Genomic DNA, 20,383 nt, shown 5'->3' on the forward strand with positions numbered 1-20,383 from the left:
ACATATTTAAAATTAAATAAGAGTGTAAGGGTTAACCCCTAGAGGGCGCCAATGCGCCCAAAGACTATGTGTGTTTGTAGTTTGTTTGTTTTGTTTAAGTGGGAACTGCATGTCCCAGGTTGCACCTCGATCAGGTGACGTAGGCATTTACCTGAACCAAGGGAAGTAATTAAGTTTATTATAAATAGCCTGACTGAAGCTCAGTCAGGCGTCTAGCTTTTGTTCTTATTATTGTGGTTTGTTATGTTGGTTGTGGTTTTAAAAGCTGTTACAGTAAAGCTTCATAAGTGCTCAAAAGAAAGAGCTTTACTTTTGTGTTTGTGTTTGAATTAAATAAAAGTCTTTATTGAACCGCCAGCTCGCCTCTGCAGTTATGCCACCAAAACACTCACGCCGACCTAAGAAACATGACAAAGAGGTTATACAAATTTATCCAATTTCTTCTGTTTTATTTTTGTTGGTTAATCTTGCATGAGCTACGGTGCTGTGAAAAAGTATTTGCTTCCTCCCTGATTTTTTTTTTTGCATGTTTGTCACACCTAAATGATTTAAAACATCGATTTTAATATTGCACATAGATAAAATACAAAATGCATTTTTTTAAATGTTTATTATAACTGCATTTTTAAAAATGTTTATTATAACTGACTTGTCCTTGTGTCCCGTTTCTGGTTGTAGATCTCGTTGCATGGAAGCCCCGTCTGGTCTGTCAGGAATGCGTGTGGTGACTACGGACAGTTCCACTTTGCCACAAAAATTATGCTGACAGCTGTTCTCAGAGGACTCATGACTACAGTCTACCTGAGCCTCCAATAACTAGACTTAAATTCAAATTCAAATTTTATTTGTTACATACACAGTCATACACAGTACGATATGCAGTGAAATGCCTATATTAGACTTAATATTAATTTAAACACATCTTTACTGAACTCCTAGCCTCCTAAAACACAGTATGACTGCAGCACAAGCCCTGCTTTCTGTTTTCAACCAAATGAGGATGGGTTCCCTGTTGAGTCTGGTTCTTCTCAAGGTTTCTTCCTACTGCCATCTCAGTAGGGAGTTTTTTCTTACCACTGTCCCTCGGCTTGCTCATCGGGGACAATCTCATCATTTTGATTATTACAAATTCACATTTCATACAAACTTTAACAATTCTTTAGATCGTAAAAAGCTGCTTTGCGACAATGACAATTGTTAAAAGCGCTATACAAATAAAATTTAATTTAATTAAATAATAATTTTTATTAAGGGGAAAAAAATGCCCAAACCAAACTGCCCTAAAGTGAAAAAGAAACTTAATGAAAGTTAAATTTCATTTGCCACATTTAAAATTTATCTGACAAAGTGAAGAATGCATAACGATCTCATATAATGGCATGATCTAAAACATAGATAAGAAACAAAGTAATTTACATGTATCAGTCTGAAAAGGGTTATGATGCTATCTATAAGGCTTTGAAAATTCAGAAAACCATGGTAAAATTCATTATCCACAAATGAACAACTAAGTTTTATTGATGGCTTTGTAACCCTTTGTTTCTTGTCTGTTCCTCTATTTCTTTAGATCATGTTGCATTTTAGATCTTTTATGATGTGTCACTTTGTCAGATAGGTTCTGTTTAAGTGGCAGTAACCAGTCGTGTGTGTCACAAGTAAAATTTTACTCCACTTTCCAAAAATCATAGTTCATTTATAATTTTGCAAGTTGGCAATTACTGTTTCACAGGTTACAACTATATAACATAAAAAAACTAATTTTTTAACTAATTGTAATTTTAATGAAATGTAATGTGTATCTGACTGAACTTCAGTACTACATAACTCATTGTAATAAGATAAAGTTAAATAGACTCTACAAGATATTAAGGGATAGTTGATAAACTTATTGTGGAAGAAGAATTTACAGTAAATTGTGTATAAAATGGTTTAATCATCCTAAATTTTAATGTCTCTGTTTTTTGTATCCACATTTGTACATCAGAATCAGAAAGAGTTTTATTGCCAAGTACACTTGCACATACAAGGAATTTGTTTTAGTGACAGAGCTTTCAAAACAAAAAACAAATGACAAGACAAAAGAGCATGAGGCAAAAACATGCTTAGTGGAATTCTTTCGATATATCAAAAAATTACAAAAAAAAATTTTGTTGCTTTGCAGATGAAATGAAGACAGACACAGTTTGTGTTTTATCCATCTGTATTTACTGTACTCAGCACCAAAATGTCAGAAAAAAAAAACAGCATCACTAATTTGGAAAAAGATCAGTCCCCTTTTAAAAAAGACTTGTAAACTAAATCGTAAAACTAATCATCTTCTCAATGGCACACAAAGCCATTTGACTTTAAACTGTAATCAGTTATGTCACAATCCAAGCACAATCCATGATGAGCAAACTCACGGAAATACATTGTAGTTGTGAAACATGAAAGACTTAAACTTGGGAAGACAAACAAGGTCCATGATCTACTTTGGTGGTCAAGAAACAACATCTAGAAATCCAAATAAGTTTAAGTCCCAAATAAGATTCTAGATGGCACGCTAACTTTAAATTGTGGCCCCAATCTAGTACTAGAGGATGGATAACGGCCGGGATGCAGAGCAGTCTGGAGGATTTGTTACTAGGACCTGGCTCATGTTCAAGTGATTGTAAGATCTGGTTCTCCACTTACAGTTGAGCGGTGGCCACAAGACAGTGGGGTGGTAGAATGGTCTCTGAAGTAGACATGTCCAGAGGGGTGGAGAATTTCGAGAAAGGGCATCAGGTTCAATGTGTTGGAGCCTGGGTGGTACGACAAAGTGAAATTGAATCTGGAGAAAATTAGGGACTAATGTGCTTGATGTGAATTAAGTCTCACCACAGCCAACGAAAGATATTCAAGGCTTCTGTTGTCTTCCATATGAAAAATGGGTATTCAGCTCCCTCCATCCAGTGTCTCCATTTCTCCAAGGCGAGTTTAACCGCTAAAAGTTCACAATCCCCAACGTGGTATTTGCACCCAGGAGTGCCAGAGAGAAAATATTCAAGATTTCAAGTTCCCTTTCAAATTCAAATTCAAATTTTATTTGTCACACACACAAACATACACAGTACGAAAAGTAGTGAAATGCATTATACGACTGCCATTGACCCTAGGAGAGAATTAAAGTTTACAAATAAGAAATAAATATGAATAAAAGAAATACGATAGAAATTAAAATAAAAAATTAAATTAAACTAGGAAAAATAGAACTAAAAATAAAAATAGAAATGTGCTAGGAAAAATAGAAATAAAAATAAAAATAGAAATATGATGTGCAAAAATAGAAATTTACTGTACAAATTGAAATATACTGTGCTGTGTGTGCAAATATGCATAGAACAAAGTGACTTTGTGCAGAGGTTATTAAAGTGTCTTTGTGCACTGGTCCAGGATGTAAACGTAAAACTGTAAAATGTAGTGTAGTTGTGAAGGTAGGTGTGCAAAGTTATTAAAGTGTCTTTGTGCAATGGTCCAGGATGTAAACGTACGACATGTGGTGTATATATGAAGGAAGGTGAGCATGTAATTGTCCATAGTGTTCATGGATGTAAAAAGATTGATAGATTTGATCAATTATGAAAAAGATGAAAAGATTGTTAGTTTTGCATAGTGGTGTGGTTGTGGTTGAGAGACCTTATCGCCTGCGGGAAGAAGCTCCTCCTCAGTCTCTCTGTGTTGGCCTTCAAGGAGCGGAATCGCTTCCCAGACCGCAACAGAGTAAACAGTCCGTTATTGGGGTGGCTGAGGTCCTTCACGATCTTCCTGGCCTTGGTCAAGCACCGCTTGCTGTAGATTGAGTGCAGGTCAGGGAGCTTGATGCGGATGATGCGCTCAGCTGATCGCACCACCCTCTGTAGAGCTCGTCTGTCCTGCATGGTGCTGTTCCCGAACCATGTCGTGATATTTCCTGTCAGGATGCTCTCTATGGTACAGGAGTAGAAATTCCTGAGCACCTTGGAGGGCAGTCTAAAGTCTCTCAAGCGTCTGAGGTGGTAGAGACGCTGCCGGGCCTTGTTCACCACGGTGTTGATGTGACAGGACCATGCCAGGTCCTGCGTGATGTGAACACTGAGGTATCTGAAGCTGTCCACTCTCTCCACTGGGCTCCTGTTGATGACGGGGGTCTGGTAGTTCCTCACCTGCTTTTTACTAAAGTCCACTATCAGCTCCTTTGTCTTACTGACGTTCAGGAGGAGATTGTTTCTCTGGCACCAGTTCTCCAGATTTCCAACCTCCTCCAGGTAGGCCGTCTCATCGTTGTTCGTGATCAGGCCCACCACAACAGTGTCGTCAGCAAACTTGATGATGGTGGTGGAGCTGGTAGTGGCCACGCAGTCGTGGGTGTACAGAGAGTACAGCAGGGGGCTCAGAACACAACCCTGGGGGGCTCCAGTGCTGAGAGTGAGGGAGGCTGAGACATGTCCGCCCATCCTTACTGCCTGTGGTCTGCCAGTCAGAAAATTGGAGATCCACTGACACATTGATGAGCTGAGTCCCAGGTGCTCCAGCTTGGTGGTAAGTGTGGAGGGAATTATGGTATTAAATGCAGAGCTGTAGTCGATGAAGAGCATTTTCACATAATTCCCCCTCCGAGTGTCCAGGTGAGTGAGAGATGTATGGAGGAGATGAGAGATTGCATCGTCCGTGGAACGGTTTGTACGATAAGCGAACTGTAGTGGGTCTAGTGTGTCTGGTAGTGAAGAGATGATGAAGTCTCTGACCAGGCGTTCAAAGCACTTCATCACTACTGAGGTGAGGGCTACAGGGCGATAATCATTGAGGGAAGCAGGATGAGGTTTCTTTGGGACAGGAACAATGATGGACTCTTTGAAGCATGTGGGGATCACCGATTGAGATAAAGAGATGTTGAATATCTCAGTGAACACAGGTGCTAGCTGGTCTGCGCAGGCTCTGAGAATGCGGCCTGAGATGCCGTCTGGGCCTGCTGCTTTCCTGGTGTTCACTCTCTTGAAGGCTCTCCTCACGTCATGCTCTGAGATGATGAACGCGCTTCCGGTGCTGGCAGTGACTTCCTGTCTGCAGCCGTTAGCGCCGCTAGCATTACCATCGTTAGCGTCTTTAGCTGCAGCCTCGAAGCGAGCATAGAAAGTGTTCAGCTCGTCTGCCAGAGTCACGTCCGCGTTCGTCATACCGGATGTTGGTGCTTTATAATCCGTTATTGTCCTTAATCCCTGCCACAGGCTCCTAGAGTCTCTCTGTTGGAGTTGTGACTCTAGTTTCCTCCCGTAGCGCTGCTTCGCCTCTTTCACCGCCTTCTGGACGCTGTATGACGCAGCCTTATATGGTTCCATGTCCCCCGGCGCGAGTCCCGTGTTGTAGGCAGCGGTGCGAGATCTCAGAGCGTCGCGGATGGTTTTATCCACCCACGGCTTCTGGTTGGGAAACGTTTTAATAGTCTTTTTTTCTACGGTATCGTCCGCTAGTTTCCCGAAGAATTCCCCAACCGCTTCCGTAAACACGCTGACGTCACCATCTGTTTCTGATGGTGAGCTTCTGATGGTGAGCTGTTTCTGAACATGTCCCAGTCTGCGTCATCGAGTGCATCCTGTAACACGGCCACCGATTGGTCCGTCCAGCACGCGACCTCCCTCTGAACCGGAACTTCCTGTTTCAGCCTTTGTTTGTATTTTGGCATGAGGAAGATGGCGGCGTGGTCGGATTTACCAAACAGTGGACAAGATTGTGCCTTGTAGCCGTCCTTGACCATTGTATAGCAGTGGTCCAGTGTCCTTTCGCCCCTGGTGGGGCAGGTGATGTGCTGATAAAAGTTCGGCGCTGCGTCCCGGTGTTGTGTTTGTTGTTGTGTGAGTGCCTCATGCAGCTCGCATAAGGCAGTGTCCGTGTCCGCTTGTTGATGGAATATAAACGGCGCTGATTATGACCGATGTAAACTCCCGAGGAAGGTAAAAAGGACGACACATGATGGACAGTAGTTCCAGATTTGGTGTGCAGGAGCGTGTGAGAGGAACAACGCTCGCGCTGTTGCACCAGCTGCTGTTCACCATTAAACACACGCCGCCTCCCCTTGACTTCCCCGAGTCCCGCGTCCTGTCCATGCGGTGAACCGAGAAGAACTCGGCCGGCTGGATGGCGTGGTCCGGCACCGCTGGGTTCAGCCATGTCTCGGGGAAGCAGAGGAGATTGCAGTCCCGAATGTCTCTCTGGAACTTTATCCTAGCCCTGAGGTCATCGAGCTTGTTTTCCAGTGACTGGACGTTGGCGAGCTGGATGCTAGGCAGAGGTGTGCGGTGTGCACGGGCTCTCAGCCTGTTCCTGACGCCGGCTCGTTTCCCTCGAGGCCGCCACTTCGCGTCGCGTCCTTTGTTGTCCCTCAGGATCTCACTCGGCCAGCTCGGATCCGGAGTTAAAAACGTCGAATTGTGAGTACATTGTATACCAATAGAAACAAGAGTGTCTCTATCATAACTAATGTACCCCATGGTGGTAATTTTGCTGGTTTTAAAACGCTGTAAACTAACTTAAAGAAAAAAAACAAAGAAAAGGTGGTCGGAGCAGTCGTGACGGCAGCCGACCTCACCGGCGCCATCTTGAAGATGGAATTCAAAAGCTTTTACATCTTTCTGTGTTGCCGGTTGTGAAGCATGTGTGTCAAACACACCAAATCTTGGCATATATAACCTCGGTCAGGTGACGTCAACTGATGAATGCACCTGCAGGGTATAAATAGGAGTGAACCAGAACATTCCTCAGATCTTTTTGTATTCAGGACCGTATTTTGATTGCGTGTGATGTGTGCAAGCAAATTTAAAAGTATTAACTCTCCGATATGGTGGAGTTGTTAGATCCGTACCTCCGCATGATAAATCACTTCGTGATTCGCGCGCGGCTCGCATTCTTAAAGAGAATCACGAGTTGTGGCGCATTCCTGGGGTCAAACAGTGTAATCTGGGAGGCGCACATGAGACAGAATTCCCCCTTTCTCTCGCACCCTTGCCGAATCAGGAAGTTTTCCATCCACTTCTTTCCGCCACTTCTTGTGATAGGGAAGACATACTCTCGCTTCCGCGGGTATGGAGGAGTTACTGCAGGAAAGTAATGCATGTGATCGTATTTGGCCGCAGAAGCGGGATTTTTGCCCAAGTGCTCAAAAGTTATACGACAGGTGTCTGTCTCTCTCTCTCTCTCTCTCTTTTGGCAACCGTCATGACGAGTTAACTCTTTTATGGAATAACTTTATTCATTCCATGTTTTTCATGCCATCAACTTTGATTTATTTAAATATTGTTGATATGAAGACACGGTTATATAATGATGTCCCAGATAGAAAAAGACGCTTGTGGCTATCTCTCTCCTGGGACATCATCCTGCCTGAAAAGCTTTCAGGCAGCAGGTCAGGCTGGTGCTCTACTGCACACCATGGCGGTTTTGCAGGCTCACCAGGCTGACCTGCTGAAAGACTTGAGCATTGGCAGGGCTCTTCATCATCATTCCTGGAATTACGCCGAGCCACAGACCTGTCTCTTTATGCAACAAAGCAGACAGCCCGTGCTATTGGCTGTTTTTATGGCTGCGATGGTTCTCCGCAAAGAGTTACCTGTGGCTAAATTTCACAGGAATCAAGAATAAGGATCATGCATTCCTTCTTGATCCCCCCCATCTTGCCGTCCGGCCCTAACGGCGTCGCCACTAGGTTGGGGAGGCGAAATTTTATGAACAAGCCTTTGGGAAATTCCTTTCCCGCCATGCGCCAAGAGTCGGGATTGTCCACCACCCAGTCCCGACTGGGTCGGACTCTTGCGAGGCGTAAAGCACAGAGAGAGTGTTATGAGCTGGGCACCCCCTCGTAAAACTGGGGTGCGGCGTGCTACACTTCGCAATCCGGTTTAAAGAAGTCTGACCTACGTACTGTCTTCTTCACGAAGAAGCCCTGAGGCTCATTCCCCCAGGACCGTGGGGGTGGCTCGCCCCTGGAAGGGGTGCTTAGAATTCCTCTCAAGGATGAAGTGTTCTTCCTGGCACCCCCAGGAGGTCCCCTCTGTCTAACCGCTAAGACTTTTGCCCCTTTCGGAGAAACTGGCAGCGTGGAAGCTACTGCCAAGTATATCTCCTTGAGTACTAATCACTGTAGTGAGAGCTACAGGATTCAGCTCTCACATCGCCCTCCGCAATTCAACGGCGTGGTTTCCACTTCCGTCAAACCGGAAAGGGCACATCTGCTTACTCTGCAGTTACAGACGTTGCTGGAAAAGGGGCCATAGAACATGTTTCTCTACCAGACAAAGAGTCAGGCTACTCCAGTCCCCATTGGTTCCCAAGAGGAATGGGGAAGCTGCGTCCGATTTTAGATCTTCATGGAAATATTGCCACAACACAGGAAGTTTCTGGGGTTCACTTTAGGGGACATCCATTTGGTCTAGCTTACCCCGCACATTAGACGACTGATTCTGGCTCAGAAGCTAGCGCTTCGAGCTCATCTCCGTTCTTTAGGATTGAGATTCAATGACAGAAAAGCATTCTCTTTCCTGCTCAGAACACAACATATTTGGGTGTCAAGTAGGATTCGATCACAATGCGGGCACAGGTGTCTCCTGCGCATGTCGAATCCATCTCCAACACCCTGAAGGAAACCAAGCTGGGCCAGAAAGTGACTGTTCATTACTTTCAGAGATTTTAGGTCTCATGGCAGCTGCGTCGACGGTGATACCTTTGGGCCTTCTGCACATAAGATCATTTCAGTTGTGGCAAAAAGCAACGGGATTTTACTCAGGGCCAATCGCCGGAGGGAAGAAGAGTTACGCGCCAAGGGTTCCGTACCCTTTCTATGTGCTTCAGACCGCGGTTTTTGACTTTGGGTCCCACTCTACGTGCGTCTTGTCGTCGCGAGACGCTAACAACAGACACTTCTCTCACGCTTCGGCTGGGGTGCGGTCTTAGATGGCCGGCCAGCCCAAGGGAGCTGAAGAGGCCATCTTCTCGCGTGGCACATTAATTGCCCCAAACTGATGGGTTTATTTTGGCCCTAAATCACGTCCTCTAGCAGTTGAGGCCACCATGCCCTTCGGCGGGTGGACAACACTACGGTAGTCTCGTATATAATCGAAGGAGCGGACTGTGCTTACGCCGCTTGAATAAGCTATCGCACCAGGTTCTGCTTTGGGCACAGAAAGAGTTCCTGTCCCTCAAGGCGATTTACATTCTAGGGCATATGAAGATGGGAGCCCTAAAACCTTCACGCACTAGAGGAACATATGCCCGGAAAGGGTATTTAAAAGTGGTGCATGGCGAAACATGTAGACCCAGTCCACTGCCGAATTGTTTCAGTGCTGGAGTTCTGCAAGAAAAGGTACCCCTTTCAAACCACTAGGGTCAGCGCCTGTCTGGCTTCTGACTCTTAAGATGATTTTTTATATATATATACCTCTTTCAAGAGATTTGCAGGCCTTACATCCTGCCTAGACTTTTCCATCTATAGTTTGGATGTTCAGGCTCACGGGTCCTTGTTCCCTGAAAAAGCGGGAACGAGATGCTGCGCTCCAATGCTGCACTGCTTGCATGACTATACGTCCTTTCAGACAAAATTGATCTGAGAAATGTTTCAGTTCACTCCTATTTATAACCTGCAGGTGGGCTTCATCAGAAAGATCTCGTTCCTGGTTGTTCAGGGAACAGGGTTACAGCAAAGTAACCTGAGATGATTTTAAGATTTCTCGATCCCCTCAAGAAAAAAATGAGCAATTTTATTGTTTTGGTACGGTGGCCCAGAAGGGCAAATCATCTTTCCCGTATATGTGTGTGTTTTTTCCCTTGTAAGTGTGTTTTTTTTTCCCTTGAAAATGTCCGCTTTTTCCCTTATAAATGTGTTTTTTTTCCTTGAAAATGTCCGCTTTTTCCCCTTATAAATGTGTTTTTTTTTTAATTGAAAATGTCCGTTTTTCCCTTATAAATGTCGTTTTTTCCCATATAAATGTGTTTTTTTCCATTGAAAATGTGCGCTTTTTCCCGTGTAACTGTGCGCTTTTTCCCGTGTAAATGTCTGCTCTTTTCCGTTTGTGCGCAACTACTTCTTTCCCGTGTGAGAACTCTTTCTCCAGTATTTTGCAAGCTAAAAGCTAAAGCTAATGCGCAAATGACTATGGGAGTGGGGTCAAAACGCAACTGAACACGGAACCTTTCCGGATATCATCTCCAGGACTCAACATCATGGAGTATACAGTGAATTATAGCGTGATAGTTATAATTTTCACTAAATTTTCAACTGCACACACTTACCAGGTAATGTTTAATATATAAAATTAATCAGATTTTACTGTTTTAGGCACTAATGATAACTTTGTAGCAGTGTTAATACTATTGGAGTGTTTGGGGGAAATGCCGAGCCGAGTGTAAATGGCAGTGATTAAAAGGAATATTATCTCATTTAGACCATTAAACACTGATGTAAACCATCAGCTCCATGGCATCTCTGTAATATACATCCACATATGGATTTATAAGCAAGCTAATATCACTATGCTAACCGCTAGCGCTTAGCATGGGGAAACTAGCTTGTTTATTAATGTATATTAGTTTAATAGTGTATTTGGACACCTATACGTGATGTAAACAGTTAGCTCTATTGTTTTTGTAAAATGCCTGTCCAAATATGGATCTATAAGCAAGCTAATATCACTATGCTAACCGCTAACGCTTAGCATGGGGAAACTAGCTTGTTTATTAATATATATTAGTTTAATAGTGTATTTGGACACATATACGTGATGTAAACAGTTAGCTCTATTGTTTTTGTAAAATGCCTGTCCAAATATGAATCTATAAGCAAGCTAATATAATTATGCTAAGCGCTAGCTTACTAAAAGACCTAAGATAGCAGCAACTATTGCTAATTATCCCTGAGCTGCTCCTGTTATGTGCTAAATGTTACAGATGGTTAACGAATTGTTGTATGTAGTTTATTGGAGCGCCTGAGTGCCATATAATGTATACTGCTGTATAATGTAGTGGTTTTATCATAGCTAGAGATCTTCTGAATAGTTAGTTATGTGCTTACACAATGTATGTAACAGTCAAGAAAAGGGGCTTTTGTTCAGGTTCTATCTATTCTAGTCATTAAAGTCATTAAATATATGTTTATACTCCTTATAATATGTATGATTGTGTGTTTTTCTTCTCACAGTGAACTGTGTGTAAATCATCAACTGCCTGTGTATCAGCTGATTTCTACACCAGCTTTACATCCTGAGCAGAAGGTGAGTGCTCAGAAGTATTTACCTCTCTTTTCAAGAACACCACTGAGCACATCTTAATCAGGGGACAGGGACACATTTCTCTTCATGAACATGTGTGTGTTAATAAATGGTGGAGATGGGGCCAAATTTTGCAGCAATCCTTAATAGCAAAACCAAATAATTGGTTTTAATACACAGCATTACTAAAAGCTTGCATTCTATGAAATTTTGTGTGCGTGCCTGCCTGCGTGTGTCAAACTGATGTCATATGATGTCAAACATCATGAAGTGATATTAACTTGCTTATAAACCCATATGTGGATTTATATTACAGAGATGCCATGGAGCTGCATAGTAACACCATGAAGTCTTTTTACTAGACACTTATAATAACATGTCTTTATTTCTCCCCTGTTGTAGATTGTCGTGGAGAGGACGGACCCTTGATGCTCTGCCTTTTTGCACCAACAATACATACATGTACTTTATTTGTAAATAAAGTCTTTAATATAATTTTATAGTTGAGTATTTATTTCTAGTTTGCTTATTATTTAGCAAAACAGTTAAAGTGCATGTAAAGCATTGCTGCAAATGACACTGAATAGAATCAGATGTTACTCCACTCTGTGTGAGGGTACAGGCTTATATACAGTATGTGATTTTAGCATCAATAATGTTTTTCTACTAACTAAAGCATGCTGCCTTGGAGATATTAGTGACATCTCTGTTTCAGTTCGAACAACATATTCCATAATATTTATGAATACATTAATCCCATATGTTCAGCAGTTAAAACAGAGGTTCTTAAACATTTTACAGCGAAGGACTCCTTCAACTGTAAAACAAACACCTCTGCATACATTTACTTATAGTGCATTTCCAAAATTACATTTTTATGTAAATTCAAAAAGTAAAACCTTTTGTTTTCATTTAAATGATTAATGATTAAATGATCCATGAAAATCAAAAATCTAGTATGTCAAAATATTAGAATATTTCACTTCGATCATGGGGAAGACTGCTGACCTAACAAGTTGTCCAGAAGATGATCATCTACACCTTCCAGAAGGAGTGTAGGCCCTCAAGGTCAAACTTTACCACCAACTATTTCACTGACCATGTTGTTGCTTGATTTGCCAGCCATCTCACCTGACCTTAGGTTTCATGGGAAAGATGAGCTGAAATCTGAGATAAATTTCAAGCTGAATGCTTCAAGTGTGATCTGCAAACATAACCAGGGTGTCATGTTTAACAGCTTAATGCAATGGGTTACATAAAAACACCAACTATTTGAAAATATGTAGGCTTATGAATAGTGGCAACGTATATCTACTGTATGTACAGTGAATGTATGTTCAAGAATAAGAGTATCATAAATTGACCAATAATTAAAATACACATGTAAACAATGAGTCTGTCATTTGAAATGCCGTTTATCTAAAAAAATTAGAATATTGTGCAAAAGTGTTTAAGTTTTAAAATTATTGGGGGGGGAAACACATTCACAAGGAAAACGTCATACACATAGAAAAAAAAATCATAGAGCACGATAAAAAAATTATATATTCACAAGGAAAAAAATAATAAATTTACATGGGAAAATAATACACTAACAAGGGAAAAATAATGCACTTACAAGGGAAAAATAATACACTAAGAAGGGAAAAAGTACACATTTACAAGGGTAAAAAACACATTTATAAGAAAAAAAAGCATACATTTTTAGGGGAAAAAAGGACATTTACAAGGGTAAAAAAACACATTTACAAGGGTAAAAAAACACATTTCTAAGGGGAAAAAAAAGGACATTTACAAGGGTAAAAAAGCACATTTATAAGCACACATTTTTAAGGGAAAAAAGGACATTTATAAGGGAAAAAGCACACATTTATAAGAGAAAAAAAGCACAATTATAAGGGAAAAAGCACACATTTCAAGGGGAAAAATGACATTTATAATGGAAAAAGCATACATTTTCAAGGGAAAAAGCACACACTTACAAGGGAAAAAAACACATTTACAAGGGAAACAGCATATATTATCAAGGGGGAATTTTTCCCTTGTAGGTATATAATTTTTCCCTTGTAAATGTATTATTTTTCACCTATAAGTATATACATTTTCCCTTGTGAATGTATTATTTTTCCCTTGATAGCGCATTATTTTTCCCTTGTTAGTGAATTATTTTTCCCTTGTAAGTGCATTATTTTTCCCTTGTTAGTGTATTATTTTCCCATGTAAATTTATAATTTTTTTCCTTGTGAATATATAATTTTTTTATCGTGCTCTATGATTTTTTTTCTATGTGTATGACGTTTTCCTTGTGAATGTGTTTCCCCCCCAATAATTTTAAAACTTAAACACTTTTGCACAATATTCTAATTTTTTTAGATAAACGGCATTTCAAATGACAGACTCATTGTTTACATGTGTATTTTAATTATTGGTCAATTTATGATACTCTTATTCTTGAACATACATTCACTGTACATACAGTAGATATATGTTGCCACTATTCATAAGCCTACATATTTTCAAATAGTTGGTGTTTTTATGTAACCCATTGCATTAAGCTGTTAAACATGACACCCTGGTTATGTTTGCAGATCACACTTGAAGCATTCAGCTTGAAATTTATCTCAGATTTCAGCTCATCTTTCCCATGAAACCTAAGGTCAGGTGAGATGGCTGGCAAATCAAGCAACAACATGGTCAGTGAAATAGTTGGTGGTAAAGTTTGACCTTGAGGGCCTACACTCCTTCTGGAAGGTGTAGATGATCATCTTCTGGACAACTTGTTAGGTCAGCAGTCTTCCCTAAGATCGAAGTGAAATATTCTAATATTTTGACATACTAGATTTTTGATTTTCATGGATCATTTAATCATTAATCATTTAAATGAAAACAAAAGGTTTTACTTTTTGAATTTACATAAAAATGTAATTTTGGAAATGCACTATAAGTAAATGTATGCAGAGGTGTTTGTTTTACAGTTGAAGGAGTCCTTCGCTGTAAAATGTTTAAGAACCTCTGTTTTAACTGCTGAACATATGGGATTAATGTATTCATAAATATTATGGAATATGTTGTTCGAACTGAAACAGAGATGTCACTAATATCTCCAAGGCAGCATGCTTTAGTTAGTAGAAAAACATTATTGATGCTAAAATCACATACTGTATATAAGCCTGTACCCTCACACAGAGTGGAGTAACATCTGATTCTATTCAGTGTCATTTGCAGCAATGCTTTACATGCACTTTAACTGTTTTGCTAAATAATAAGCAAACTAGAAATAAATACTCAACTATAAAATTATATTAAAGACTTTATTTACAAATAAAGTACATGTATGTATTGTTGGTGCAAAAAGGCAGAGCATCAAGGGTCCGTCCTCTCCACGACAATCTACAACAGGGGAGAAATAAAGACATGTTATTATAAGTGTCTAGTAAAAAGACTTCATGGTGTTACTATGCAGCTCCATGGCATCTCTGTAATATAAATCCACATATGGGTTTATAAGCAAGTTAATATCACTTCATGATGTTTGACATCATATGACATCAGTTTGACACACGCAGGCAGGCACGCACACAAAATTTCATAGAATGCAAGCTTTTAGTAATGCTGTGTATTAAAACCAATTATTTGGTTTTGCTATTAAGGATTGCTGCAAAATTTGGCCCCATCTCCACCATTTATTAACACACACATGTTCATGAAGAGAAATGTGTCCCTGTCCCCTGATTAAGATGTGCTCAGTGGTGTTCTTGAAAAGAGAGGTAAATACTTCTGAGCACTCACCTTCTGCTCAGGATGTAAAGCTGGTGTAGAAATCAGCTGATACACAGGCAGTTGATGATTTACACACAGTTCACTGTGAGAAGAAAAACACACAATCATACATATTATAAGGAGTATAAACATATATTTAATGACTTTAATGACTAGAATAGATAGAACCTGAACAAAAGCCCCTTTTCTTGACTGTTACATACATTGTGTAAGCACATAACTAACTATTCAGAAGATCTCTAGCTATGATAAAACCACTACATTATACAGCAGTATACATTATATGGCACTCAGGCGCTCCAATAAACTACATACAACAATTCGTTAACCATCTGTAACATTTAGCACATAACAGGAGCAGCTCAGGGATAATTAGCAATAGTTGCTGCTATCTTAGCTCTTTTAGTAAGCTAGCGCTTAGCATAATTATATTAGCTTGCTTATAGATTCATATTTGGACAGGCATTTTACAAAAACAATAGAGCTAACTGTTTACATCACGTATATGTGTCCAAATACACTATTAAACTAATATATATTAATAAACAAGCTAGTTTCCCCATGCTAAGCGTTAGCGGTTAGCATAGTGATATTAGCTTGCTTATAGATCCATATTTGGACAGGCATTTTACAAAAACAATAGAGCTAACTGTTTACATCACGTATAGGTGTCCAAATACACTATTAAACTAATATATATTAATAAACAAGCTAGTTTCCCCATGCTAAGCGCTAGCGGTTAGCATAGTGATATTAGCTTGCTTATAAATCCATATGTGGATGTATATTACAGAGATGCCATGGAGCTGATGGTTTACATCAGTGTTTAATGGTCTAAATGAGATAATATTCCTTTTAATCACTGCCATTTACACTCGGCTCGGCATTTCCCCCAAACACTCCAATAGTATTAACACTGCTACAAAGTTATCATTAGTGCCTAAAACAGTAAAATCTGATTAATTTTATATATTAAACATTACCTGGTAAGTGTGTGCAGTTGAAAATTTAGTGAAAATTATAACTTTATCACGCTATAATTCACTGTATACTCCATGATGTTGAGTCCTGGAGATGATATCCGGAAAGGTTCCGTGTTCAGTTGCGTTTTGACCCCACTCCCATAGTCCTTTGCGCATTAGCTTTAGCTTTTAGCTTGCAAAATACTGGAGAAAGAGTTCTCACACGGGAAAGAAGTAGTTGCGCACAAACGGAAAAGAGCAGACATTTACACGGGAAAAAGCGCACAGTTACACGGGAAAAAGCGCACATTTTCAATGGAAAAAAAAACGACATTTATAAGGGAAAAACGGACATTTTCAATGAAAAAAAAACACATTTATAAGGGAAAAAACGACATTTATAAGGGAAAAAGCGGACATTTTCAAGGAAAAAAAAACACATTTATAAGGGAAAAAACGACATATATAAGGGAAAAAGCGGACATTTTCAAGGGAAAAAAAACGACATTTATAAGGGAAAAAGCGGACATTTTCAAGGAAAAAAAAACACACTTACAAGGGAAAAAACACACACATATACGGGAAAGATTATTTGCCCTTCTGGGCCACCGTAGTTTTGGGATGATCTTTAAGAAAATACTTTTCTGAATCCTATTTCAGATGCATCCATCTTAACAATAAACTGAGATGAGGAGTTGGGGGAAAAATAACTGCCATGGTTAACTGGTGCTTGAGGTCAGTAAATCCTTTCTCGGCCTAAAGATTCCACTGAAAAGGAGTTTTAGAAGACTTGAGATTCTGTTTCTCAAACCATGGAGGACCCAGAACAACTGGTATGCAAGCAGAAAGTTGTAGAGTAAAATGGGGCTGCGTGGTGGGTCAAAAAAAGTTTGCTGCCACCTAGTGCCTGGATTTGAAAAGGCCAGCTGCACTCAAAAAAATGAACATGGCTACCTGTTACATGTACTAAAATGTAATATGTGTTTTGTACATAATAATTTCATGTTTCCAAGATGAACATGAATAAATTATGTTGTATTTACATGAAATTCAACAACTTAACATGTATTAGATTTAATTATGTTGAGATAAACCAAAGAGATCTTGTCACTATGAAAACCGGAAATAGCAAAACCGGAAATATCGCGAGAAGAGAACACAGCGTGTTGAGAAGACAAACGTTTGGCGGGCGTGTGGAAAAGGTAAGCAGGAATTTATTCCCATCTTTCTAAATAGAAACCAAATACTGAACATAAATGTCACCTGCTGTTTAGTCACGTTATTTTGGTTTAAGCTATTTCTTGTATTTTTAATCACACTTAAAATACCGACGGTTATATGCGTGTGCTTAATCTGCGGTTCGGGTTCTGGTTTCGGTTTGTTCTCATGAGTTGTGAAGCGAGAGGAAGAAAGTATAAATATTGTTCATTTGATAAATTAAGTATCATGAATTTTAATTGAATCTATCTCTGTATTTTTTCACAGGAGTTTGTGAGTGAAAGTGTCCTGTCTGTATCTGACTTCAGGAGTTTCCTGACCAACCGTCTCTAACGGTCATATTTAAAAGTCATAACGGACAGTTATAAAGTACAAAACTTTCTGTTGGTGTTACATTTTTTTTTCTATGATTAATACTTATTTGTGGTGTTTTATGTTTTGTACATCTTTTCAAATTGAGACTTCATTTGTAAGTTGCTGCTGGTGTAAAATAAAAATCTCTATTTTATCCCGTTTGTCTTATGCTTCCTTCCTTTAAAGAATTCTGTTGACCAGGTCTTGAAATTTAAATTTACTCGAGTTAGATCAACTTAATTTAGACTGAAAAATGTGTTGTACCAACACTATTCATTTATGTTAACAGTATTAAATTATGTTGGACGCAGCTGTAGTGAATAAGTTAAATGAACCTAATAAAATTTATTTGACTGAACCTAAGAACATTAAGTTGGGCCAACAAAATTGCTTAATGCTAAAAGAAAGCCATTAAATCAGGTGGAAATTCTTTCTATAATTTAATTATGTTCATTCAACAAGTTATTTTTTTGAGTGTAGACTCAACTGCACAGTTAACTTATTTTGAGTGTTAAATACCTATAGTTTTAAATATATGTAAATATACATTATCATTGATTCCAATGTGCATGCTGATGTTGCAAAAACAAAAAAAATGTTGCTGTATTTTTGATAAAAAAAAAATCAGTACTACACTGAAAGGCAGTACTACACTAAAAAAAAAAAAAAAAAATGGCAGGTTGTGCACTTTACATAATATAATTACTTACAGCATACTCATAATAATCGTGTTTGTTGATTTAAATGTTTTTTTTTTTTAATTAAGGTTGACGTAATTTTGTCACATCTTGTATGGGGGACTAAACATGACAATTATAAATAAATACTGTAAATGTGTGAATAAATAAGTAAATATATAAATAAATTAATACATAAATACAATATACCTTGGAAAAATGCTAAGTGTATTCCTTCTTTTGTTTATTAACATATTTCAAGATTTATTTATTTCTGAATTTTAACATTTCTTTCTTTCTTTATTTTTGTGTTGTCACATTTCTTTATTTATTTATTTTTGTGTTGTCACATTTCTTTATTTATCTATTTTAGATTTTCCACATTTTTACATATATTTATTTCTACATTTCCCCATTTCTACATGTATTTATCTGTCGCTGTATGCTGATAAAGTAGGAAACCATGATTGGTTAAATGAAGTAAGATTGTTTCGACTCAACTAGTAATGCCTTAGCTTGTAATCACCTGTGTCTGGCAAATATGGCGTATTTTTTTTTACAAGCTGCCTCTAATGAGTTAAAATCATTAGCCGGTGAAATTGGGAACCTCGCAGCTAATGACTACGTTTTATATCGTGTTGAAAGATTAATGGACGATTTAGTTCAGCTTGATGCTGAGATGGATGTTGACCTTAACCAAACTGTGTTTGACGGTCTTCCAAGAAGTTGTCCGCCAACTTCATATCCTCATTCAGAAAGAGGAAGGTGACATAAAATCTCCCTGAGGAGAATCCTTTCTTTCCCAAGACACAGTCACAATAATCAAAACTCCCTGGGTTATCAGGGAGATTCTGTTCTGTCTCTCCACGTGTAACTTGTTTCCCATCATCAGACAGAATGAGATAAGGATGAGCTGTATCAGGATCCAGAGTCACATCCACTAAGAGACGAAAACACAGCGGACACCTCTGGCACCTCTGTCTGAGGTGCCCTGCGGCCCAATCACGGTTTCGACTAAGGCTGGGACCACCTACCTTATCAGCATACAGTGACAAATAAATGTAAAAATGTGGAAATGCATTTTTATATAAACAAATATATATAAAAATGTGGAATATCTAAAATAGATAAAGAAATGTTACAACAAAAATAAATTAATGAAGAAATGTGCAGTTACACATTTTAGCCATTCTACAAAGAAACTACAGATAAACATTACACATCTTGTATGTCCACATTAATACAATAAGCCTTTTTAAATGTTCACTAAAACACTTACTGAGTCATTTCTCTGTTTTTATCATAAACAAAACACGTCAATATTTCACTATATCTGGATCTGGTCCAGATTCCGTCTATTGTAGAATAGATGTGGGCCAGATGTGGGCTGGACTATGTTGCTAAATGTCTAGAATTTTAAACATTTTCTATTTTCTAAAATATACATGATTAAATATCTTATTGTCTCATGCTATTGATTGTTTTTGTCAAATTTTAACCAAGTACTGATTTATACACATAAACAACTACAGTATTAAATGCCTTCTGATCATCTAATCTTAATTCTAACACAACAGTCACTACTTCACTGTAGTTTGTTTAGGGCATTCTAAATCCTTAATTCTTTTATTTTGAGCCATACTGATGTAGATTTACTTGTGTGATTTGGATCATAGTCCTGTTGCATGACTGACTTTCGACCAAGCTTCAGCTGTCAGACAGATAACCTCACATTACCCTCTAGAGTACTCCAGTATGACTTAATGACTGCAGGGTCCTGTGGATGTAAAACAAGTCCAAGTTTTCATGTTTGCTATGTTCAGCTATCATTATTAAACAATAAAAAAAATAGCATGGTATAAAAAGGTATATGGGCTTTATTAAAATGTCCATGTATTCATGGGCTGAGGAAAAAAAATCTCCACTAGTGTGAAGCACAGGTACAGCATAAGTACAGACTGAGACCAACAGGAACATAATCAGGAATAAAAACATCAACATAAATAATAATATTAATAATAATAATAATAATAATAATAATAATAATAATAATAATATTCTCATCATCCTCCATCATCCTCATTTCCTTATAAAGAATATAATGGTTTAAAACAGACAGAATTATGCAAAAAAAAAAAATCTT

At 38.7% G+C, this 20,383-nt stretch overlaps 2 long non-coding RNA genes across 2 annotated transcripts; one reads left to right on the forward strand and one right to left on the reverse strand.

The window, feature by feature from the left end:
• Window positions 1-10,236: 10,236 nt before the first annotated feature.
• LOC128520829 (uncharacterized) lies at window positions 10,237-11,707 on the forward strand. Its single transcript, XR_008357961.1, has 3 exons — window positions 10,237-10,278; window positions 11,180-11,252; window positions 11,652-11,707. It is a non-coding gene; the product is annotated as an uncharacterized LOC128520829 (long non-coding RNA).
• Window positions 11,708-14,580: 2,873 nt separating this feature from the next.
• LOC128520776 (uncharacterized) lies at window positions 14,581-16,291 on the reverse strand. Its single transcript, XR_008357956.1, has 3 exons — window positions 16,013-16,291; window positions 15,039-15,111; window positions 14,581-14,639 (listed from the first exon to the last, which is right to left on the reverse strand). It is a non-coding gene; the product is annotated as an uncharacterized LOC128520776 (long non-coding RNA).
• Window positions 16,292-20,383: the final 4,092 nt, after the last annotated feature.

The sequence above is a fragment of the Clarias gariepinus genome, chromosome 1 (genome assembly GCF_024256425.1).
Source record: "Clarias gariepinus isolate MV-2021 ecotype Netherlands chromosome 1, CGAR_prim_01v2, whole genome shotgun sequence".
Lineage (NCBI taxonomy): Eukaryota > Metazoa > Chordata > Actinopteri > Siluriformes > Clariidae > Clarias > Clarias gariepinus.